This window comes from Scyliorhinus torazame, chromosome 7, assembly GCF_047496885.1.
Source record: "Scyliorhinus torazame isolate Kashiwa2021f chromosome 7, sScyTor2.1, whole genome shotgun sequence".
Classification (NCBI taxonomy): Eukaryota; Metazoa; Chordata; class Chondrichthyes; order Carcharhiniformes; family Scyliorhinidae; genus Scyliorhinus; species Scyliorhinus torazame.
The window spans coordinates 43,228,006-43,253,490 of record NC_092713.1 but is presented as its reverse complement, the minus strand read 5'-3'; the positions used below and the strand labels follow the sequence as shown (position 1 = coordinate 43,253,490).

General features: G+C 49.3%; 1 long non-coding RNA gene across 2 annotated transcripts in view; it reads right to left on the bottom strand.

The window, feature by feature from the left end:
• LOC140427273 (uncharacterized) overlaps nt 1-25,485 on the bottom strand; it is a 123,481-nt gene that overhangs the window by 66,339 nt on the left and 31,657 nt on the right. Inside the window, exons 1-2 of one of the 2 annotated variants that reach the window (XR_011948425.1) lie at nt 16,478-16,559; nt 14,014-14,071 (exon numbers count right to left, since the gene is read on the bottom strand). This is a non-coding gene — a long non-coding RNA (uncharacterized lncRNA). Of the gene's footprint in view, nt 1-14,013; nt 14,072-16,477; nt 16,560-25,485 lie in introns of those variants that run through there. The other variant, XR_011948424.1, reaches the window with a different exon arrangement.

Sequence of the window (25,485 nt, the reverse complement as noted above, 5' to 3'; positions counted from 1 at the left end):
GCGCATTTAATAACGGAAATCTGCGCGGGCATAAGGAGGGCCTGCAGTAGGTCATTAACTAAACCCCAGTGGGATATTTGACCACACATAATCATGTCAGGTTGTTCTGACGAAATGTCACTCAAATCGCCCCTTATTGTGGTAGTTTCCTGAATCAAGGCTAAACAGTCGTGGCCAGGTGCGTCTTCATGGACAGGGGGACCGCTAAGAAAACAGGCTGGATTGATAGTGGTACAGTATTTAAATGTCAGACGTGGATTGTTCAAAAGGTATATCTCATACCTATTCTGACGAGCTGCGGTAAGATGCTGACCATTCGCCCCATATCCCTGGCATGGTACTGGTCATGGACCTGACGTGTAATATGAGGGCTTACCGAAGCTGACTGTGGCCATAAATGTGGTGATATTGTAACAAAATCGGCTGTACCTTCTTTTCCCGTGACTGTGGCTGTAACCTTGACTGGCCATTCGTTCTCAAGTAATGGCCGGTATTTGTCCTCCAACTCCCTGTTTCGTCCAGTTCTGTCATAGGCCAGGGTAACGTGATGCAGTGACTGTTCAACGTCTAACGTCCACCACTGGGGGGGTGATAGAAATATAGCACTGTTGTCTCATCCTCCTCTTCGCTGATCCACCCACCCAAAGTCACTATATTGGAGCTCCTGCTGGTAAACTACCATTTCTGCCGCTTGTTGGGGTCGCAGATCATCCTTTTTCATTACATACTCAGTCTTAACCTTTGTAACTGAGCCTCCTTCTTGGCCTACACCCTCCTTCCAGTAAAATCTGACTGCCCTTGCCATCTGGGAAGGGTCATTCTCTGTCCAATTCATGTTATTACATTTCACAGCAGTAACCACAGAAGGTGGTAGGCAATGAATTAACATAGCACAGTATTGAGGGGAATTCTGACCATTTTGATACAGCAAATCGCCTGACTGCCCCCGGTAGATTTCATTAAAACGCTCCAGAAATTCCTCTGGCTCGTCAATCTTCCTAGGTTTTAGGTCTAAGATAACAGAAAGATTTATGGGCCTTTGAAATGTGCTATTCAACGCATTCAAGATCTGTGTCCTTCTTTTCTCTATTTGCTCTCTTTTTTTAAAAAACTTAAAAATGTTTGAAAATTCAAATTGAATTACTGCAACTTGCAAGCTTAGCTCTGATCTCAACTCAGAACTAAATTTACAATTTGCTTAACACAAACTTGTATAACATTTACAACTTAATTATTTCTTTATCTTAACAATTTTTCTTTTAACAAGTTTTTTTTCTTTTACATACACATAAGTATTAGCAAAATCAACTATCATCTCCAGATTGACGCTTTTTAAAATGGTGTCCATGATCTTCTTTAAGTTTCTATTAATCTCCAGATAAAATGAGATAAACCTTATTTCAAGTAAGTAAAACTTAAGATTCTGGCAATTTCAATCAATTGCTTTCGAAAATAATAACTTTTATCAAAGAGGTGGAGAAACCCACTGGTTTCCTTTAATTAATTCAAAACGTAACTTTGCTGGTGTTCACTGACTCAAAGGAAAGGTATCCGATTACACTATGGCTGCTGCTGTTATCTCAAAGCCTGAGTGAGAAGCACTGTCTGTTTTCAACTCCGCCTGCTGCTGTTAACCCTTTGAGAGACTTCTGCTTCAACCAATATGCAGCATTCCTCACAATCTCAACTAGACCTCGGAACTTTACAGTCCAAGGAGACAATTTTAGCTTAATCAACTATATATTTAAAACACTCACACATAGAGTTGAACCATCTTCAGATTTAAAAACAGTTATACTGGACTGAACCTCCATCTATTGAAGTCTCATCAGCCCCTGAACCCATATAATAGACTGAACCTTCATTAATGAAGTCACATCAGCCCCTGAACCCATATAATAGACTGAACCTTCATTAATGAAGTCACATCAGCCTCTGAACCCTTATAATAGACTGAACCTTCATTAATGAAGTCACATCAGCCTCTGAACCCATATAATAGACTGAACCTTCATTATTAAAGTCCCATCAGCCCAAAACCCTAACCCAAGCCGAAACAACAAAATGAAATCCCATCAATTAAAGTGCTAATCCCCAGACTGACCTGTGATTTCGTCGAGGCGGTCTTTCTGTGCCAACCGCGAGTGACCAGACTAATCAGACGATAAGAAGAGGGGAACAATCAATGCGCGGTCGTTTTCCAGTTCTACATTGAGGGCCCTTTGTTCCCCATCCTCCTGTTCATAATCAGTCTAATTCTGATTTCGCAGTTGGATCAGGATCGCCCAGAGAAATCCCGGGTTTCGGCACCAAATGTAGATCCCCAAATTTCTTTCTCTGTCAGTCTGGCCTCAATAAAAGTTGAGACGGATTCGCACGTAAAAAGAAGTTATTTATTTAGCTTGCAAGCTTAATCATCTTACAGAAACGTAAAAGACATCCAGCCTCTTACACCCCAGAAAAACGACTGACTAAAAGACAAAGGGATCTCTGCAAAATCAATTCAAATGGTATCAAGTTTCACATACTCGACGGACATAGGTCAGCCTATGTCCCTCCTGACCTGTTCGATCTATTCTGATTGGCTCACTTCCAATCCCTTTCTCTGGCCCCTATCAATGCAGCATCACTCTCATAGACACACCTCTTCCTGCTTTTTCCATGCGGTCTCAAACCCCTTTGTCCCTAACTGCCAGAATCAAAGTGGCTTATTTCTACATTACATTAACTAGTATCTCTAAAGTAACTATTTTATATCACATTCGTCACCCACATCCCATGATGATAATTGTTGCCTGCACAATTTTATGTAACTGAAGAGCAGGACTGGAACCCCAATGACTAAGAAGCAAAAAGTATTTTGGGAAGAGCAGGTGGAGGGGTTTGGAGCAGTCCATTTTCCACGGGAACTTCTTAGGCCCCCAGGCTGTTTTCTTAGGAGACGTTGGGTCCAACATCACCCCACTCCTGTTACAACCCCACCCTCCCCTGGGCCAACAAGGAACAGCGGATGTTTCCAAGGTCTTTAGCAGAGGGGCCCTGCAAATTGCCCTGCAATTTAAACGATCCACCGCTATCGACACTGACCCCTTGGCCGTGAGAACATCAGTTTGGGTTTGTGACATGACGGACAATTTGCAAGGTCATATTCCCATGGATATTCCAAGATGTGTTGTTATGTAAGCACTGAGAACCAAAAGCTTTGAGAAAGAACGGATATTGTCTACAGTGGTATATATATATAGATGGTACTGCAAATGCCATCTGGCTCTTGCAATATCAATAATTTGTATCCGTTTACCTGTCATCTGTGGGATGTAGCCAAGAAAGGTCCAAGGCCACTCAATCGGAGTGATTGGAAATAAAATCCCAGAAATACTATGCTACTGATAAACATGGATAAATCCAATGCTGCTGGGCTAACTGGAATGGAGGGATAGGAAACAAATGGAACTCAACAAAGCTGAGAGAAAATTTGAGTGTAATGAATTACATTTGCCAGTTGCTGCCTGAGATGCCACGAAAAGAATTGATGCTTGCTTTAGGTGTCCATCACAGTTACTAGCGCAATATCCTTCCCCTATTATGCCAAAAGACCCTTTTGAGAATTTAAAATGTATTAGAAGCTGAACTGTAATCAATATGTTTATACAAGAGGTGTTTGTTTCAATTAGTTTTATTGATTCATCTGTTGATTTGAAATGAATTCAGCCAAAGAGTCAATGATATAAAACCAGCGCTACAGCAGTTACTTTTACTGAGTTTCAGTGAAGGCTGGAAATAATGGGGACGCCAATATCTAACAGAAGCTATACTATTAGGATGGCCTTATTAATGTTGACCCAGGAAACCCAATAGCAATAAAGCTATCAATGGGAAATGTTGGTGATTGGACTAAAAGAGATATAGTCATCATGCGAATTGCCAACGATACTGTATGGTTATTTCCTGTTAGGTGAAAGAAGAATGTTGTGTCATTATCCTTGTTGTGGGCATTCTTCATTAGATTAAGAATCCCATATATTAGACAAGCGATGGAATTCAGCACCGTGTGGACTCAGATTTCATTTCCCTGCGTCTCCACTATCTATTGCCATTGAATTTGCTATCCCATTTCTATAAGTCAATCCGGGCTCCCAGAATAAAGGGTTCGGCGGCAGACCAAATTAGTGAACTTACATCAGTACAAGGCTAACGAGCGCCATCCAATCAGAGTGCAAAGGTGCCAGTGCAAGGGGCAGCACGGTGGCACAATGGTTAGCACTGCTGCCTCACGACGCTCAAGACCCCGGTTCGATCCCGGGTCACTGTCTGTGTGGAGTTTGCACATTCTCCCCGTGTCTGCGTGGGTCTCACCCACTCAAGCCAAAAAAAACGATGTGCAGGGTAGGCGAATTGGCCACACTAAATTGCCCCTTAATTGTAAAAAAAAAATTGGGTACTCTAATTTTTTTAAAAGGTGCCAGTGTAAAGGTCATCCTTCAGAGCCGTGCAAGGTGTGAGTAGGTAAGAGTGAATCAGACAAACCTGCCCAGCTTTACTCCACTCTGACAAGTTTAAAATTTACTTTTGTCGGAATTAGGAAAATACGAAAATAATGAAACACGATGCAGGGTGAACCTGTTTCTTGTGCAGCAGTCAATTGGGTTTTTTTTTCTTTGCAGCGATTCAAATGAGATTCACATCTTGTTGTTTGAGTTTGAGATTCCTTTTATGCCCTGCATCATTTCATTCTCCTCCTCCATGGATTGCAAAGCCTGAATATCCTGGGCTTTTTGTTCCTCTTCCTGCCTCTATCCATTCGTTCCTCGAAACAAAATCTCGGAATGTTTTGAGGAAACTATGAAGCAAATGAGATGAAACTATGAAACTTACTATGAGCGAGGAGTTAAAATGGGCCTAGTTACTTAAATGGCCGATGTTTGCACCTGACAGCCTCAGTTTCACCTCCTCACTCCTTCCCAGGTCAGCCAGGCCTGACTCCAGCCCACACCCAGACACGAGGAAAACGTGCACGCTCCGCACAGACAGTGACCCAAGCCGGGAATCGAACCTGGGACCCTGGAACTGTGAAGCGACAGTGCTAAGCACTGTGCTACCGTGCTGACCCCTGTTTCAACATATGTTTCAACATAGGCAGGGCACCTATATTTCAAACACAGACGCTTTAAGCCGACTCCACCAATACCACAGGAAATTGTTCTCGCTTTATTCTTTCTCGATACATTGCCAGTGTCAGCATAACAGGTCAGGTTTTGGACCAAAAAAGGCCCCTTGGTATCTTGAGTCAAGTACAGGGTCCTTCATTGCTGGCATTATGATAACAGGTCTGACCAGTTACGACCCTTTTAGATAAGAAAAGACAAGTTAAGTTTTGAAGATGACATATTATTATGGGGAGCAAGGATGGTTGTTCCCACTCCCAGTAGAAAGTTATGATTACAGAAGCTACCTTGTGACCATCCTGGGTTGACGAAGAAGAAGGTGCTAGCACGCAGTTAAACATGGTGGCCCGGGATGGATATCAACATAGAGAATCTGGTCAAACAATGTGACCAGTGTCAAATGCAGCTAAGCTTGCCATTTGCGACGCTAATGCACCCTGGGAGTGGTCAGTTTGACCATGGGTGTGATCACACGTCGATTTTGTGTGACCATTCATGGACTTCATGTTCTTGCTCATCGTAGATGCTCACTCCAAGTCATTGGACAGACACAAAATGAAGTCCGCGGCTTCATCAGCAACAGTAGAAAAATTGCGACAGACATTTTGTTTTCTTTTTTAAATATATTTATTAAAGTTTTTTAACACAATTTTTCTCCCTTACAAACAATAAGCACCCCCCCCCCCCCCCGGTAACAAAAAAAAACGAGAAATCGTGCAGAGCAAGATATATACATGGCAAAATGATATATTTACACAGCTTTGTACACTGGCCCTCACCCGTACATGCCAGTTTCCCCAACCCTTCATGTTATCTCTTGCTCATCCACCCTCCCAGGCAGTCCCCCCTTTCGCCCCCCCTCCCCCCCCCCCCTCCCAGGACGTCCCCTCCACCCCCCACCCTCCCCAAGGTTGCTGCTGACCGACCTTCCTCTAACGCTCCGCGAGATAGTCTAGGAACGGTTGCCACTGCCTGTAGAACCCCTGCGCAGACCCTCTCAAGGCGAACTTAATCCTCTCCAACTTTATGAACCCAGCCATATCATTTATCCAGGCCTCCAGGCTGGGGGGCTTTGCCTCCTTCCACATTAGCAAGATCCTTCGCCGGGCTACTAGGGACGCAAAGGCCAGAATGCCGGCCTCATTCGCCTCCTGTACTCCCGGTTCATCCACTACTCCAAATATTGCTAGCCCCCAGCTTGGCTTGACCCGGACTTTCACCACCTGAGATATTGCTCCGGCCACTCCTCTCCAGAACCCCTCCAGTGCCGAGCATGACCAAAACATATGGACATGGTTCGCCGGGCTCCCTGAGCACCTTCCACATCTGTCCTCTACCCCAAAGAACCTACTCAACCTCGCCCCCGTCAAGTGCGCTCTGTGGACCACCTTAAATTGTATCAGGTAGAGCCTGGCACACGAGGAGGAGGAATTAACCCTACCTAGGGCATCAGCCCACAGACCTTCCTCGATCTCCTCCCCCAGCTCCTCCTCCCATTTACCTTTCAACTCTTCTACCAGCGCTTCCCCCTCTTCTTTCAACTCCTGGTGTATTTCCGACACCTTGCCCTCCCCGACCCATACACCTGAGATCACCCTATCTTGAACTTCTTGTGCCGGGAGCAACGGGAATTCCCTCACCTGTCGCCTCACAAAAGCCCTCACCTGCATATATCTAAAGGCATTTCCCGGGCGTAACTCAAACTTCTCCTCCAGTGCCCCTAGGCTCGCAAACGTCCCGTCGATGAACAGGTCCCCCATTCTTCCAATCCCCGCCCGATGCTAGCTCTGGAACCCCCCGTCAATCTTCCCCGGGACAAACCGGTGGTTACCCCTGATCGGGGACCATACCGATGCTCCCATTGCACCCCGGTGCTGTCTCCACTGGCCCCAGATCCTTAGCGTTGCCGCCACCACCGGGCTCGTGGTATACTTTGTCGGCGAGAGCGGCAGAGGTGCCGTCACCAACGCCCCCAGGCTCGTTCCTTTACAGGACGCCATCTCCATCCTCTTCCATGCTGCCCCCTCTCCCTCCATAACCCACTTGCGGATCATCGCCACATTTGCTGCCCAGTAGTAGCTCCCCAGGTTTGGCACCGCCAACCCTCCTCGGTCCCTACTGCGTTCCAAAAACCCTCTCCTTACTCTCGGGGTCTTATTCGCCCACACAAACCCCATAATACTCCTGCCTACTCTCTTAAAAAAGGCCTTAGTGCTCACAATGGGAAGGCACTGAAACACAAACAGAAACCTCGGAAGGACCACCATTTTGACCGACTGCACTCTACCCGCCAGCGAGAGCGGTAACATGTCCCATCTTTTGAAATCCTCCTCCATTTGCTCCACCAACCTCGTCAGATTCAGTTTATGTAGGGTCCCCCAACTCCTGGCTATCTGGATCCCCAGATACCGAAAGCTCCCCTCCGCCCTCCTCAGCGGTAGGTCCCCTATCCCTCTTTGTTGGTCCCCCGCCTGTAATACAAAGAGCTCACTCTTCCCTACATTGAGCTTTTGTTTTTCATAGAATTTACAGTGCAGAAGGAGGCCATTCAGCCCATCGAGTCTGCACCGGCTCTTGGAAAGAGCACCCCACCCAAGGTCAACACCTCCACCCCATCCCCACAACCCGGTAACCCCACCCAACACTAAGGGCAATTTTGGACACTAAGGGCAATTTATCATGGCCAATCCACCTAACCTGCACATCTTTGGACTGTGGGAGGAAACCGGAGCACCCGGAGGAAACCCACGCACACACGGGGAGGATGTGCAGACTCCGCACAGACAGTGACCCAAGCCGTAATCGAACCTGGGACCCTGGAGCTCTGAAGCAGTTGTGCTATCCACAATGCTACCATGCTGCCCTTATAGCCCGAAAACTCCCCAAACTCCCTTAGAGTCTGCATGACCTCCACCATCCCCTCCATTGGATCCGCCACGTATAGCAACAGGTTATCCGCATATAGCGACACCCGATGCTCTTCTCCCCCTCGGACCACCCCCCTCCATTTATTAGACTCCCTCAATGACATGGCCAATGGTTCGATCGCCAATGCAAACAACAGGGGGGACAGGGGGCACCCCTGCCTCGTCCCTCGGTACAGTCGAAAGTACTCCGACCTCCGCCGGTTCGTCACTACACTCGCCATCGGGCTCTGTAAAGGAGCTTAACCCAATTGATAAACCCTACCCCGAACCCAAACCTACGCAACACCTCCCAGAGGTACTCCCACTCTACTCGGTCAAAGGCCTTCTCCGCGTCCATAGCTGCCACTATCTCCGCCTCTCCCTCCTCCGGTGGCATCATTATCATGTTTAAGAGCCGCCGCACATTGGTGTTTAGTTGCCTGCCCTTTACAAATCCCGTCTGGTCCTCGTGGATTACCCCCAGGACACAGTCCTCGATCCTCGTGGCCAGCACTTTTGCCAGCAACTTTGCATCCTCATTGAGGAGCGAGATCGGCCTGTACGATCCACATTGCAGTGGGTCCTTGTCCCGCTTTAGGATCAAAGAAATTGTCGCTTCCGACATTGTCGGGGGCAGGGTCCCCTCCTCTCTTGCCTCATTAAAGGTCCTCACCAGTAGCGGGGCCAACAGGTCTGCGTACTTCCTGTAGAACTCCACCGGGAATCCGTCCGGTCCCGGGGCCTTCCCCGCCTGCATGCTCCCCAAACCCTTGCTCAGCTCCTCCAATCCAATTGGTGCCCCCAAACCAGCCACCTCTTGCTCCTCCACCCTCGGGAATCTCAGCTGATCTAGGAATCGTCTCATCCCCTCTTCCCCCGCTGGGGGCTTGGGTCTGTACAGCTCTTCATAAAAGGCCTTGAATACCTTGTTTATTTTCGTTGCACTCTGAACCGTGGCTCCCCTTCCATCTTTGACTCCCCCTATTTCCCTTGCTGCCATCCTCTTACGGAGCTGGTGTGCCAGCATCCGACTAGCCTTTTCCCCATATTCGTAGGTCGCCCCCTGCGCTTTCCTCCACTGTGCCTCCGCCTTCCCTGTGGTCAACAGGTCAAACTCCGTCTGGAGCCGTCGTCTTTCCCCAAGTAATCTTTCCTCCGGGGCCTCTGCGTATCTCCTGTTCACTCTCAAAATCTCCCCCACTAAACTCTCCCTTTCCATGCCCTCTGTCTTCTCCCTATGAGCCCTAATGGAAATTAGCTCTCCCCTGATCACCGCCTTCAACGCCTCCCATACCACCCCCACCCGCACCTCCCCGTTGTCGTTGGCCTCCAAATACCTTTCGATACACCCCCTCACCTTCCCACACACCACCTCGTCCGCCAGCAGTCCCACATCCAGCCGCCACAACGGGCGTTGGTCCCTCTCCTCTCCCAGCTCCAGTTCCACCCAGTGCGGGGCATGGTCCGAAACGGCTATAGCCGAATACTCCGTCCCCTCCACCCTCGGGATGAGCGCCCTACCCAGAACAAAGAAATCTATCCGGGAGTAGGCTCTGTGTACATGGGAGAAGAAAGAAAATTCCCTGGCCTGCGGCCTTGCAAACCGCCATGGGTCCACTCCCCCCATCTGATCCATAAACCCCCTAAGTACCTTGGCCGCCGCCGGCCTCTTTCCAGTCCTTGATTTGGAGCGGTCCAGTGCTGGATCCAACACTGTATTGAAGTCCCCTCCCATTATCAGGCCTCCTATCTCCAGGTCCGGAATGCGCCCCAACATGCGCTTCATGAATCCTGCATCATCCCAGTTCGGGGCGTATACGTTTACCAACACCACCCACGTCCCTTGCAGCCTACCGCTCACCATTACATATCGCCCTCCATTGTCCGCTACAATAGTCTTGGCCTCAAATGACACCCGCTTTCCCACCAAAATTGCCACCCCTCTATTCTTCGCGTCCCGTCCCGAGTGGAATACCTGTCCTACCCATCCCTTTCTTAACCTGACCTGGTCCGCCACCTTCAGATGTGTCTCTTGGAGCATGGCCACGTCCGCCTTCAGTCCCTTTAAGTGCGCGAACACTCGAGCCCTCTTCACCGGCCCATTCAGGCCCCTCACATTCCACGTTATCAGCCGGATTGGAGGGGCTCTCACCCCCCCCACGCCCCGCCGACTAGCCATCTCCTTTTCTGGGCCAGTCCCGTGTCCACGCCTCCCTCACCCTCCAGTCCCCCAGAGGGGGGACCCCCGTCCCGACCACCTCTTCTGTGTCCCATTCCCTTTCGGCCAGTGCAGCAGCAACCCTTTCCCCCACCCCCCACCCCCCTCCCCTCCCCACCGCTAGACCCCTGTCTAGCTTTTTTGCTCCCCCCATGTCACTCCCGTAAGTCAGCTGACGCCTGCTGACCCCGGCTTCCCCCGTCGTCCCATTGACCTCCCCGTGTGGGAGTCTCCCAATCCACATGCATTCCTTCGTTCCCCTTCCCGCCTTTCTTCCCGCGCGCGGGAAAAAAACACGCGCTTTCCAAAGCCCGCTCCGCCCCCTCTGGTGCAGCTCCTGTCGCGGCCTTGTCTCTCTCCCCCAGCCCATGTAACATTTTCTGCGCGTGATTGACCCCCTATATACAACAACCATCACACATCAAACCCCAAAACATCCCCCCCACCCTCACAAACCCTCAGTTAGAGTCCAACTTTTTGGCTTGTACAAAGGTCCACGCCTCTTCAGGCGTTTCGAAGTAATAGTGTTGGCCCTTGTATATGACCCACAGTCGCGCTGGCTGCAGCATTCCGAATTTCACTTCTTTCCGGTACAACGCCGCTTTGGCCCGGTTGAAACCCGCTCTCCGCTTTGCAACCTCCGTGCTCCAGTCCGGGTATATTCGGATCTCTGCATTGTCCCACTTACTGCTCCGCTCCTTCTTGGCCCATCTCAGGACCCACTCTCTGTCCGTGAACCGGTGGAACTTCACCACCATCGCCCTTGACGGCTCATTTGCCTGGGGCTTCTTCGCCAGCACCCGATGTGCCCCATCCAACTCCAGCGGCCTCGAAGGGGCCTTCGTGCCCATCACCGCCTCGAGCATCGTGCTCGCGTATGCCCCGGCATCAGCCCCCTCCACTCCCTCAGGGAGACCCAGGATTCGCAGATTCTTTCTCCTCGACCTGTTCTCCAGGTCTTCGAGTCTTCCCGCCCACCTCTGGTGTAGCGCCTCGTTCTGCTCCACTCTCACTGCCAGGCCCACGAGCTCGTCCTCGTTCTGACTGACTCTTTTCTGTACTTCCTGGATCTTAGCTTCGTGGGCCTTCTGCGTGATCCCGAGTCCTTCAATTGCCGAAAGCATAGGCGCCAACATCTCTTTGCGCATCTCCTCGCGCTGCTCCTCGAAGCAGCGTTTGATGAACTCCTGCAGCTCCCCTTTGTCCCTGGCTGCCGCCATTTTGTTTTCTTTCCCTCGCTTCTCCCGTTGCTCCAGTGCCGCTCCTTTGGCCATTACACTTCTGGTCCGTTTCATAGAAGTTGGCAGTGTTTGCTTCACCAGTCTGCCCCAAAAAGTCTATGGAAACTCCTGAAAAAGTTCTGAGAGTCGGCTCCAGACGGGAGCTGCCGAATGCGCGACCTACTCCTCCATGGCCGCCACCAGAAGCCTCGTCCCTGCTTCTTCAATGGCCCTGGTAGATCTTTTCACAGTTGCTCCCTCTGCTGCTAGAATTCACCTTTGATAGAGTCAAGCCAGATTGCAGCTTTAAGCTTGCCCTTCCCCCGCCTGCATGCTGGAAGAGGCCCTCGTCTACTGCTGCAGCTCAAGCCAAATCTTTCACTGTTTCTGCCGGGTCTGGTAGCCAAAAGACACAACACTCCTGGGGGACAGTGTCAGGGGAATGCTGCAGCCTTCTTCCCACACCGGGAAATGTCAAACAAATGCCGTGGGGGCCCTGTAAAAGAGCCCAAAAGTCCGTTCCAAGCGGGAGCTGCCGAATATGCGACCTAGCTCTGCATAGCCGCACCCGGGAGTCGCGACAGACATTTTCCACCCACGGGTTGTCCGAGGTGCCGGTCTCAGACAATGGCGTTGCTTTTACTAATGAAGAATTCCAACATTTTATAAGAACAAACAGTGCTCAACATATTCCGACGGCTCCCTACCAACCTACTTCAAATGGACTGGCTGAGACAGCCGTCCAAACATTCAAAGTTGCCATGAAGGAACAGTCATCATCCTAGTGCAACTCAGACTGGCCTGGTTCCTGCTCACCTATAGAACAACACCTCATGTCACCACAAGTGCTACACCCACTGAGTTGCTAATGGGCTCGCATTAGAACATGGTTGGATCTGATATTTCTGAATTTGGCAGAGAGGATGGAGGCAAAACAAAATGCACAGAACAAACATCATGACTTAAAGAAAATTCAGAGAACTTGAAGTGGACGATTTGGTATATGTAAAGAAATTTGGTGTTGATCCTCATTGGATCCCTGCAACGGTATTGGCCAATACAGGTCCAATGACGTACGGGATAGATGTCCAAGGAAAAAGGGCTAAAGAATATCTGGACAACTTGAGAACCATACACAGAACCAGCGGGGCATCCCTCCCCTAGTATGCCTGTCAGTGATGTTGCCGCGGATGTAAGAAATGCTGCAGCAACCTGCCCCGAGGAAGAACCCAATAATGTTCCGGGGGGAACTAGGGAAACTATCTCGACAGATGCACCTTCACAAATTGAGACTCAGACCATTAAGGTTCAAGCCGAAGTTACCTCGAAGGCGAAAGGACCCGCTTGTGAATTACGATTCTCCCAAACGATCAGGAGGTTCCTCGATCAACTTACCTTATAAGGGATTGTGTTGAGATCCATGTGTTGTATATTATTGTAAACAGTTCCATTGTTCCTGAAATGTGTTAATCGGGAACTTAAAGGGGAAGGGATATGGTAGCGTGCCCCTTTAAGGGGGTGGGTTCCCATTCAGCCAATTGGGCTAGAGCACGCAAACTCTGAGGTCAGGCACTAGTTTTCCAGTTAGTTAGGAATTTGGAGTCATGGGATACAGTAGCCTTTATCTCACTCTCTATATACAGCTATGTAGCTTAATAAACCATTTATTCCTTAATTTACTTGGTGGTCAGCCATCTGTCAAGATATTACATTACTGACATCCTTAAATGAAATGAAATGAAAATCACTTATTGTCACAAGTAGGCTACAAATGAAGTTACTGTGAAAAGCCCCAGTCGCCACATTCCGGCGCCTGTTCGGGGAGGCTGGTACGGGAATTGAACCGTGCTGCTGGCCTGCCTTGGTCTGCTTTCAAAGCCAGCGATTTAGCCCTGTGCTAAACAGCCCCTCTACAGTCCACTTTTATATTTCTGGATAGTTGCTATTTTATTTTCTATTTTCTCTTTATCAGTTTCTTGGGCCTCCTTTGCTGAATTCCAAATGAGTCTTTCCTTTGATCTAATACAATCTTTAAATTGTCTTTTTAGCCATGGATCGGTTTTCCTGTTGGGTTTTTAAACCTCAAAGGAATCTATACTTGTCGTAAACTATGCATTAATTCTTTAAATGCTAGCCACTGCCTGTCTCCATTATACCTATAGGGCGGCAGGGTAGCACAGTGGTTGGCACTGTCACTTCACGGTGCTAGCGTCCCAGGTTTGATTCCCGGCTTAGGTCACTAGCTGCACGGAGTCTGCTCGTTCTCCCCGTGTCTGCGTGGGTGTCCTCCGGGCGCACTGGTTTTCTCCCACAAGTCCCGAAAGACATGCTTGTTAGGTGAATTGGACATTCTGAATTCTCTCTCCGTGTAACTGAACAGGCGACTAGGGGATTTTCACAGTAACTTCATTGCAGTGTGAATGTAAGCCTACTTGTAACACTAATAAAGATTATTATTATTATCCTAGTTTTCCAACCAATCACAGCTAATTTACCCCTCTTACCTTTGTAGTTCCCTTTATTTCGAGTCAAGCCATAGTTTCAGATTTAATTGTATCATTTCTAAAAGTAATATAAAATAGTTCCACGTTACAGGTCAAGTATCCTTATCCGTGCATCCGAAAATCAAATGCATGCAAAAACCAAACATGTGTTGTGCAGGAGGTCTGAAACACGTGCCGACACGAGCCTCCCCGACAGGACACGGCCTTTAGCGTAGGAAGTCTAGCTGTTTGCCTCACCTTGTGCCCAGCTGTTGCGAGAGTTTTTGCTTCTGACCCAAACCTTAACATGGCAGCTATGTTCAATCAAGAAAATGCCGCCCCTCGGGCAAATAACAATAATAATAGTAATCTTTATTGTTGTCACAAGTAGGCTTACATTAACACTGCAATTAAGTTACAGTGAAAAGCCCCTAGTCACCACATTCCGGCACCTGTTCGGGTACACTGAGGGAGAATTCAGAATGTCCAATTCACCTAACAAGCACGTCTTTCGGGACTTGTGGGAGGAAACCAGTGTACCCGGAGGGAAACCCACGCAGACAAGGGGAAAACGTGCAGAGTCCGCACAGACAGTGACCCAAGCCGGGAATCGAACCTGGGAACCTGGCTCTGTGAAGCCACAGTGATAACCACTGTGCTACCATGCTGCCCGTACCTGGTCCAAATGGAATCAACAAGTCTTTGGAAGTACTGGTATGGGTGCCAGGTCCATTCTGCCAGAGGTTGCTTTCCCTTGCTTGGTACTGTTTACCGTACCTCTGAGGGACAAAAACACTGTTCTCAAACCCCTCATTACTAGTTAGGTTTTCACAAGTCACTACTTATTCATCCTAACTATACTCACTGCGGTAGAGTATGTCATATCCGAAGCCTGAACTATCCGAATGCCAAAACGCAGTCGATAAAGGATAATCAAACGGCATGGTCATTCTTCCCTAGCGCTTCCTTTACAATGAGATTATTAATTAGCCCTTTCATCGCACAATACTGGATCTAAAATAGCCCATTGTCTAATTGGTTCCTCAACAAATCTTTCTGGAAAGCCATCTCGTTTACATTCCAGGGATTTATCCTCCGCGACATTAGTGCTAATTAGGTTTACACAGTCTGTGTGCAGATTGAAGTCCCCTATGATTACTGTATTACCCTTGTTACATACAACCTCTGATTTCTTGATTTATGCCGTGTCCTACTTTACTACTACCGCTTGGTGTGCTATAAAGAACTCCCATAAAGGTTTGTTGCCCCATGCTGCTGCTTAGCTCCACCCAAACTAATTCTATATTTTGATCTTCTGATCAACGATCCTCCCTCGCTAACGTACTAACCCTAACTCCTTTTCCTTTTTGCCTACCCTTCATAAATGCTGAATATTCTTTTCAGTTTCCATGCTTGGTCACCCTACAGCCACATCTCTGTATTTGGAATTAGGTCATACCCGTTTACTTCTATTAGTGTCATAATTTCATCTTCCTTGCTGCAAATGCAGTAAGAATTCAGACAGAGAGCCTTTGGTTGCTTTTATAACATTTTTCCACAGTTTATTCTATTTGGTGTTTGCCTTTGCTTCTGCTACCTTCTGCTTACTATTGTTCTTCCTTCCATTACCAACATTGCTCCTTTCCTATTTGGATTCCCTCTCAGATGCCAATCCCCCTGCCAAGCTAATTTAAGCCTTTTCTTGCACAAAGGGGAGAGAATCAGAATGGAGATAGAGGATTCAATAATACGGGATAGAGAGGGCCACAATAGACATTTACAAAGGATGTGTTTCCGACATGATGTTAGGCTGAGGGATATGCCTAAATGACCGTAAAAACACCTGTTGCCTAATCGGGCGGGTGTTAGCTATGTGGAGAGGCTGAACAGACTCGGACTGTTTTCATTAGAAAGACGGAGGTTGAGATGTGCCCTGATAGAGGCCTACAAGATTATGAGGAGCATGGATAGAGTGGATGGGCAGGCACTCTTTCCAGGGTGGAGGGAGGGGTCAGTCACCAGGGGGCACAGGTTTAAGGTCCGAGGGACAAAGTTTAGAGGAGATGTGCGAGGCAGGTTTTTTACGCAGAGGGTGGTGAGTGCCTGGAACGCGTTGTCAGGGGAGGTTGTGTAAGCAGATACATTAACGGAGTTCAAAAGGCATCTTGATAAACACATGGATAGGATGGTTGGAGGGCCGAAGGGCCTGTTCCTGTGCTGCAATGTTCTTTGTTCTTTGTTCTCTTTGTTCTTTGTGGCTGAAGGAGCGGTCTGAGAGGTGGGATTCCATTTCCTGTGACACTGAGACAGGAGGGAACCATTGGGAATGTCTGAACAGGGCAAGAGCAAAGGTCCTTAAGGATAATCACGCTTAGGAAAGATAAGTATAAAGATATTCTGGTATTTTGTGAGGAGTGGGCTTGGAGGAGTCTCAGTCAGAAACAATAGTGAAAATGATCATTTAAAGGTAAGGGCAAATTCTTACCAGTATTAGACAAAGTGTCAGGTTCAGACGGAAAACTAGCGGGTAGCTCTCCAGTTCCAGTCCATTTTTCTCTCCACATCTTGAGCCTCCTTCAAGAAAAAAAAACAAAGGGCGGGGTTTACACCATCACTCAGATGGGGCAGGGCCTGATAGAGGTCAGGGCTCCACAGAGGTCAGGGCACCATCTATATAGGGCGCCCCAATCAGAACTAATACTGAACGGCCCCCAGCCCCCACCATGGAGGTGTTGGGGGCTTCCCTCCCCCGGAAATCATCGGGGTTCCCTCCAACCCCAAAATGGAAGCATCATCGGCATTCCCCCTCAGTATCCACTCCGTCCCATGCTTTCAAGATCCCCCCTCATAGCCTGCTGCCCCTCCATCAGACATTAATGGAAACCCCCCCCATTGGCCTCCCACGAGGGCCCACACCTGGTATAGTTCAGGCACCTCCTGACGATCATCCGCCACGTTGTTCCTGCCGCATATGGCATTCACCAGCGCGGTACACGGAGACTGATCCAGCGGATCAGCTCCATGAGGACTTACTGGAGCTGAAGAGACTCCGACATCCTCTGCTTGCTCCTCCTTCTCCCTCTCAACACTCATCAAGGGGGTCTTCAGACTTTGGGGGGGGGGGGGGAATGTCATATCCCGCCGCGACCTAAGGGGTGAGAATACCTGTCTTCCCCATGCTCCTTGCAGAGTACGGGCTCCCTGTGAGGGGCGGGGTATCTCAAATACCCCGTGTACATAAAATCGACCAGTAAGGCACCAACCAAGCAGGAACCTGGTAGGGGTCGATTGTATAACTCAAACTTTGTTTTTATTTTACTCGGTGTGGACTCTTTGTGTCCTTATTAAAGTGGGCCTCGCAGGCTGGGCCTCGCTGCCTGGGCCTCGCAGGCTAGGCCTCGCTGGCTGGGCCTCGCTGGCTGGGCCTCGCAGGCTGGGCCTCGCTGGCTGGGCCTCGCTGGCTGGGCCTCGCTGGCTGGGCCAGCATTTGTTGCTCTTTCCTAATTGCCCTTGAACTGAGTGGCTTGCTAGACATTTCAGTGAGGGGAAGTTAAGAGTCAACCACATCGCTGTGTGAATCTGGAGTCACATGTAGGCCAGGCCAGGGAAGGACAGCAGACCTCCTTCCCAAAAGGGCGTTAGTAAACCAGATCGGTTTTTATAATAATCAGTTTCATGGTTATCTTTTAATTCTAGATTTTTACTCAATTCAAATTGTACCATCTCCCATGGTGGGATTCGAACCCAGGACCCCAGGACTCTGGTTTACTAGTCCGGTGACAATATCACTCCGCCGCCATCTCCCCGTAACGGAGTAGAGAGCTATATATCTAATTTGCCAATGACACAAAGATTGGTGGTACAGTAAATGGTGCAGACGGTGTAGAATGTCAAATTTGGAAAAGCCATTGATAGATGAAGTGAGTGGGTCAAACTGTAGATTTAAATGTGATTGAGTTGAGGTCATCCATTTTGCACCCAAACAAAAAGAAATGGATCGGTTTGACAATGAAATGGTGAAAAGTTCCAAAGCGATTTAGGTGTCCAAGCACACAGATCTCTAAAATGTAACAGTCAGCCACAAAAAATAGTTGAAAAAAGCTAATGGCCTTTTTACAACTAGAGGGCTAGAATAAAAACAGAAGGACGTTTTACTACAGCTACATAAAGCCCAGCTTAGACCACATCAGGAGTACTGAGTACAGTTCAAGGTATTGTATTGGTCATGATTACAGAAAGCGTCTGTGAAGGAGGTCTTCATTGTCTTCTGTATGTTAACAGAAAGATTTTTGAAACTACTTGTACCTATATACATATAAATGGGTGGCACAGTGGTTATCACTGCTGTCTCACAGCACCAGGGACCCAGGTTCAATTCCGGCCTTGGGTGATTGTCTGTGTGGAGTTTGCACATTCTCCCCGTGTCTGCGTGGGTTTCCCCCGGGTGCTCCGGTTTCCTCCCACTGTCCAAAGATGTGCAGGTTAGGTGGATTGGCCATGATCAATGCGCGGGGTTCCGGGGATAGGGCAGGAGTGTAGGCGTAGATGGGGTGCCCTTTCAGAGGTATGTGCAGACTCGATGGGCCGAATAGCCTCCTTCTGTATGGTAGGGATTATATGGTTACTCTCTGTCACTCTCGATCGTTTCGTACAGAATGGATGAACATGGTCTTCAACGTCTTGCTGCTGCTTTTTCTTCTTCTATCTCCATCTGAACTGTCTCGATCCCCTCTGAGGAAGAACATTCCTGTGGCAAGAAGAAGGTCAGTGGTACGTTCACTTCTGTGTTGTTATGGATGGTGAGAGACTGCAACCAGGTTCCAGCATCCCTTGTGGTTGTGGCATGCTGGCTGGAAGTTGCATCATGGTAATCTTGTGGGTAGTACGTTGGTCTGACCATTGGGGACTTGCCAGCAGCTGGAATGATAATGGACAAACCTCCACAAAAACAGAAGAGATATCGAATGTGAAATCCAAATTTAAATACTCTTTATTGTTTGAGTGCTCAAGACTTGCTGTTCTGTCTTGCTAAAGACAGTGCTCATCTTTACATCTCCACCATTGAGAGGAGATCCAGGGTAATGCAGTCATCACTCCTCAGGAGAGGAAAAGGCTGGTTAGGGATGAGCTACATCAGCTCAAAGATCTGCCTGTTGCCATTCTCTCCACTGATCAGTTTTTCCTTGGCAACATATAGTTCCTCTGTGTTATCTTTTGTGGTAAACCACTGTATTGTATTGTTGTACTGTTACATGCCTGGGCTTGTCCCTGCTGGGTCCGAACCATTGTAGTATTTAATATGAGTATTGTGGTAAACTGCCACTATATTATATGTAATGTGGTAAACTACTGCCTGCTGGCTCTGCCTCCCTCGGGCTCGGTATAAAGGTGATTAGTCTCTACCGCTACCTCAGTTCGGGATCCGAGGCCAGGAGGCTTTCCGTTTAGTTTATTAAAGCCTCAGTTACGTTCACCACTCGTCGTGTGTTCATTGATGGCACATCAATTTAATAAACTAAACATCTAAGAGGAATTCATCACTCAAGCCTGATCGCCTGGAGCTGGACCCACAGGTAGCCGACGCCACTGCAACATTCGAGCACTGGCTAAGCTGCTTCGAAGCGTACCACGGATCTTTCACCAAAGACTTCACCGACCTCCAAAAGAAGCAGATCCTCCACGCATGGGTGAGCCCCCAAGTCTTTCTTCTCATCAGGGACGCCCCCTCGTATACGGAGGCGATAATGCTGCTGAAGGGACACAATGTAAAGTCGGTAAACGAAGTGTATGCTAGGCACCTTCTTGCCACGAGACGACAACGCCCTGGGTAATCACTAGCAGAATTCCTGCATGCCTTGTGGGTACTCTGCAGGAACTGTGACTGCCAGGCGGTATCGGCTACCCAACACGCGCAGCTGTTGGTCAGGGACGCTTATGTCGCAGGCATGAAACTAAACTACACCCGCCAGCGATTGCTAGAAGAGGGTACACTCGGCGTCCCACAGACAGTGCAGCTCTCAAACTCACTGGAGGTGGCCTCCCAGAACATGGACGCCTACACCTCCGACCGCGTGGCACCCTCGTGGACATCGTGGGCACTGCCATCACCCGACTCAAGTGCAGCGCAAGCCTGTGCCGCGCAGCAGCCCGCCAACGCCAGATGCCCGAGGTGCTACGTTTGCGGCCAGGGTAAGCATCCTAGACAACGCTGCCCTGCACGGAACGCGACTTTCAACGGGTGTGGGAGGAAGGGCCACTTTGCAAAAGCCTGCCAGGCCCGATCTCTCCCGAAAACCCCGGGGGTACTGTGTCGCGACCCTTAACGTACAAGGCGTAGAGTACGCTAACTTTAAACTCTAGGTCCTTCCCCATCTCTGCGCCACCCTATTACTGGGGCTCGACTTCCAGTGCCACCTCCAAAGCCTTACTTTAAAGTTCGGTGGACCCCTGCCCCCCCTCACCGTCTGTAGCCTCGCGGCCCTTCAGGTCGCCCCACCCTCGCTCTTCACTAACCTCACCCCCGACTGTAAGCCGGTCGCTACTAGGAGCAGACGATACAGTGCCCGGGACAGGGCCTTTATCAGGTCGGAGGTCCAGCGACTCCTACGAATGGGGATCATTGAGGCTAGTACCAGCCCCTGGAGAGCCCAAGTGGTGGTCATCAAGACTGGGGAGAAGCACCGGATGGTCATCGACTACAGTCAGACCATCAACCGGTACACGCAGCTCGATGCGTACCCCCTCCCCCGCATATCTGACATGGTCAATCAGATTGCGCAGTATTGAGTCTTCTCCACAGTTGATTTGAAGTCCACGTACCACCAGCTCTCTATCCGCCCGGAGGACCACCAATACACTGCCTTCGAGGCAGATGGCCGCCTCTACCACTCCCTCAGGGTTCCCTTCGGCGTCACCAATGGGAATTCGGTCTTCCAACGAGAAATGGACCGAATGGTTGACCAGTACGTTGCTGAGGCCCACGTTCCCATACTTAGATAATGTCACCATCTGCGGCCATGATCAGCAAGACCATGACGAAAACCTCCGGCACTTCCTCCACACCTCTAAACTCCTGAACCTCACCTTTAATAAGGAAAAATGCATTTTCCGCACAACCTGTCTAGCCATCCTTGGCTACGCTGTGGAAAACGGAGTCCTAGGGTCCGACCCCGACTGCATGCGCCCCCTCCTGGAACTCCCCCACTGCCCCAAGGCCCTGAAGAGATGCCTGGGGTTCTTCTCTTACTATGCCCAGTGGGTCCACAATTATGCGGACAAGGCCCGTCCACTTATTAAATCCTCCGTTTTTCCCCTGATGGCTGAGGCCCGCCTGGCCTTCGACCGCATCAAGGCAGATACTGCCAAAGCCGCGGTGCACGCTGTGGATGAGTCCATCCCGTTCCAGGTGGAGAGCGATGCGTCGGACTTTGCTCTGGCCGCTACCCTCAACCAGGCGGGCAGGCCCGTGGTTTTCTTCTCCCGTACCCTCCATGCCTCCAAAACTCGACACTCCTCCTGCGAAAAGGAAGCCCACGCCATTGTAGAAGCTGTGCGACATTGGAGGCATTACCTGGCCGGCAGGTGATTCACTCTCCTCACTGACCAACGGACGGTTACCTTCATGTTTAACAATACACAGCGGGGCAAAATCAAGAACGACAAGATTCTGAGGTGGAGGATCGGGCTCTCCATCTACAAGTACGATATCTTGTATCGACCTGGGAAGCTCAATGAGCCCCCAGATGCCCTATCCCGCGGTACACATGCCAGTGCACAAGTAGATTGACTCCGGGCCCTCCACAATGACCTTTGTCGCTCAGAGGTCACCTGTTTTTTTCACTTTATCAAGGCTCGCAAACTGCCTTACTCCATCGAGAAGGTCAGGACTGTGACCAGGGGCTGCCAGGTCTGCGCGGAATGCAAACCGCACTTCTATCGGCCAGACAGAGCGCACCTGGTAAAGGCCTCTCGCCCCTTTGAGCGCCTCAGCATCGACTTCAAAGGGCCCCTCCCCTCCACTGACCGTAACGTGTACTTCCTCAACATTGTTGACAAGTACTCCAGATTCCCTTTGCCATCCCGTGCCCTGACATGATCTCTGCCACCGTCATCAAGGCCCTGCACAGTCTTTTCACCGTGCTCGGGTTCCCCACCTACATCCCTAGTGATCAGGGTTCCTCCTTCATGAGCGATGAGTTGCATCAGTTCCTGCTCAGCAAGGGCATCGCCTCGAGCAGGACGACCAGCTACATCCCCCGGGGCAACGGACAGATGGAAAGGGATAACACGACAGTCTGGAAGGCCGTCCTCCTAGCCCTACGGTCCAGAAGTCTCCCAGTCTCCCACTGGCAGGAGGTCCTCTCCGACGCGCTCCATTCCATCCGGTCGCTCCTGTGCACTGCCACCAACAAGACCCCTCACAAGCGTATGTTTGCCTTCCCCAGTAAGTCCACCTCCGGGGTCTCGCTCCCGTCCTAGCTGACAGTCCCAGGGCCTGTCCTCCTTCGGAAGCATGCGAGGAGCCATAAATCAGATCGCCTCGTCGGGAAGGTCATGCTCCTCCATGCCAATCCACAATATGCCTACGTGGCACATCATGACGGGTGACAGGACACAGTCTCCCTCTGGGATTTGGCGCCTGCAGGTTCCCCAGCGACCATCACCACCACCCCCCCATCCTACACCGTCTCCCTCCACCACTACCCAGCTACTTCAAGGTCTGGCACCCGTAGGCCCACTGGCGGCCATCACCACCACCCCCACCTACACACCGCCCCCCCTCCACCGACTCAACTACTGGGTGAAGAAGAGGTCGACACGCTCCCGGGTGCGCAGGTCTCGTCACCGGTGCCCACAGCACAGCCGGGACTCAGGCGATCACGGCGGAGGATCAAGGCCCCCCGACATTCTTGATGTTTAATCCACTTCACCCCCGCTGGACTATTTTTTTAACAGGGGGTGAATGTGGTAAACCACTGTATTGTATTGTATTGTTGTACTGTTACATGCCTGGGCTTGTCCCTGCTGGGTCCGAACCACTGTAATATATAATATGTGTATTGTGGTAAACTGCCTCTGTATCATATGTAATGTGGTAAACTGCTGCCTGCTGGGTCCGCCTCCCTTGGGCTCGACGTACAGGTGGCTAGTCTCCGCCGTTGCCTCAGTTCGGGATCCGAGGCCAGGTGACTTTCCGGTTAGTTTATTAAAGCCTCAGTTACGTTCACCACTCGTCGTGTGTTCATTGATGGCATATCATCTTTCAAGCTCTCGTCTGCAATTGTGATTGAGCCAATTGTATTTGAAAAACTTCGAGCTGTTAAAAGAGAACATCTACTGTGCTTGCTATTCTATGTTCTAGATTTTTGCCTCTTCATATCCCTGTTTGGGAAAATCACGTTTTTCCCAGGTTTCTTTCAAATGTGCAATTGCTTCCTTCAGTGCCGCAGTCTCTTTCTTTGACCACTCAACTTCCTCCCGGATCAGTGAAAATTCCTGAATGTTCTCTGAAAACTGGTTTGTCAGTTCTTTCAGAGTGGAATTAATTAATTTGTTTTACTTTGTAATGTTCCAGAGGAAAAAACTCTGACTAAGAAATAGCAGTCACATGGAAAAATGTGGGTCGATTAGGAAGAGCCAACATGGATTTCAGAAGGGGAAATGGTGTTTCACTAAGTTGCTGGAGTTTTTTGAGGAGGTAACAGAAAGGGTCGATGAAGGTATTGCTATTGATCTGGTGTATATGGACCTTCAGAAGGCATTTGGTACAGTGCCATACAACAGACTTGTGAGAAAAGTTATAGTTCATGGAATAAAAGGCACAGTAGTAACAGAGGAAGGATTGTAGTGGTGTTCCCCAGGGGTAGGTATTGGGGCCCTTGCTTTTCCTGATATTTATTAATGATCTAGAACTTCATGTTCAGTGGATGGTTTCAAGGTTTGTGGATGATACAAAACTTAGAAGTATTGTAAACTGTGAAGAGGATATGTAAAACTTCAAAAGGGTATGGGCAAGTTGGTGGAATGGGTACATGAAGTTCAATGCGGATATGCATGAGGTGATGCATTTTGGTAGGAAGAACAAGGAGAGACAATATTAAAAAAGGGGGGAATTCTTAAGGGGAGGAGCAGAGGGGCATGGGTGTAGATGTACATAGATCATTGAAGGTGGCAGGACAGGTGGAGAGAGCAGTTAATAAGCATTTGGTATTCTTGGCTTTATTAAGGAGTACAAGAGCAAGGAGGATATGTTGAACTTCCACAAGGCACTAGTTAGACCTCAGCTGGAATAGTGTGTACAGCTCTGGGCGCCACAATATAGGAAGGATGTGAACACATTGGGAGACTGGTTCCAGTGATGAGAAATGTCAGTTCTGAGGATAGATTGAAAAGGTTGGATTGTTCTCCTTGGAGAGAAGATCTGGAAGGATAGGGATGTTTAAAATGACGAGGTGCATGGACGGAGTCAATAGGGGGAAATTGTTCCCGTTCACAAAAGGCTCAATATGAGAGGACACAAATTTAAGGTGATTTGCAAAAGAAGGAAATGTGATGTGTGAAAACAGTTTTTCACACAGTGAGTGGTTTGGGTCTGGAATGTGTCATGGAAGGTACACTGGTCTAACACTGGCTGCAACTGGATGCAGTTTAGATCAGAAAGATACTCCAGACCTTGAAGTTAATTCAATCAGGCTTATTGAACTAAAGCACAGTTAGCACAGTTCTCTGTGAGTTTGACTCTCTGTTAACTTCAGTGTGGTTACTCTGTCTGACTGAACCAGGCTAGTTCTTAGCCACGTGGTGGAGGTGTGTGATTGTAACAACACCCTTGACTGACTCTCTAGATGTTCATCAGTGGAAAGAGGCGGACTGTGTGTGCCTCGTGTCTTTTAAGTCAGATCTTACCCCTGAGTGTTCTGCCTGTTTATTGGTCATTTCCTGTTCTCTGTGTCCATTAGCTGCTTGTCTGTATATCATTATGTGTGTGTCTGCATATCATGCCATCTCCCCTTTTTTTTATGCTTGGATGACATATGTGAACGTATTTACAAGAGTAGGCCAATATTAACATATATACATGCAGTGGATGTGAACATATGTACATGTGAAAACAGCTGTCCAATGCGAGAACACAGAACACAGCAAACAGAACAAATGTTCATAAGTCCAGTCTCTGTGGCTTGCGTCTGATCCTGGTCGACCGCCGGGGAGGTGGTGGTGCGGACGACAGCACCTTGATGGGCGGGATTGAAGCCTGACTGGTGGCCTCGTGAGCCGAGGTATCAGCCGGGGGCAAAACAACAGAAGGAAACGGAGAAGAATGTGGTTGCGGGCAGGTAACGTTGCGCAGTGCCCGTCTGTTTCGTCACACAACAGAACCATCAGCCAGACGCACAACATACGAGCGGGGGGCAGCCTGTCGAACAATGACAGATGGAGCTGACCAGCCTCCATCAGGATCTTGACCCGAACAGTGTCTGATGGGGATAACAC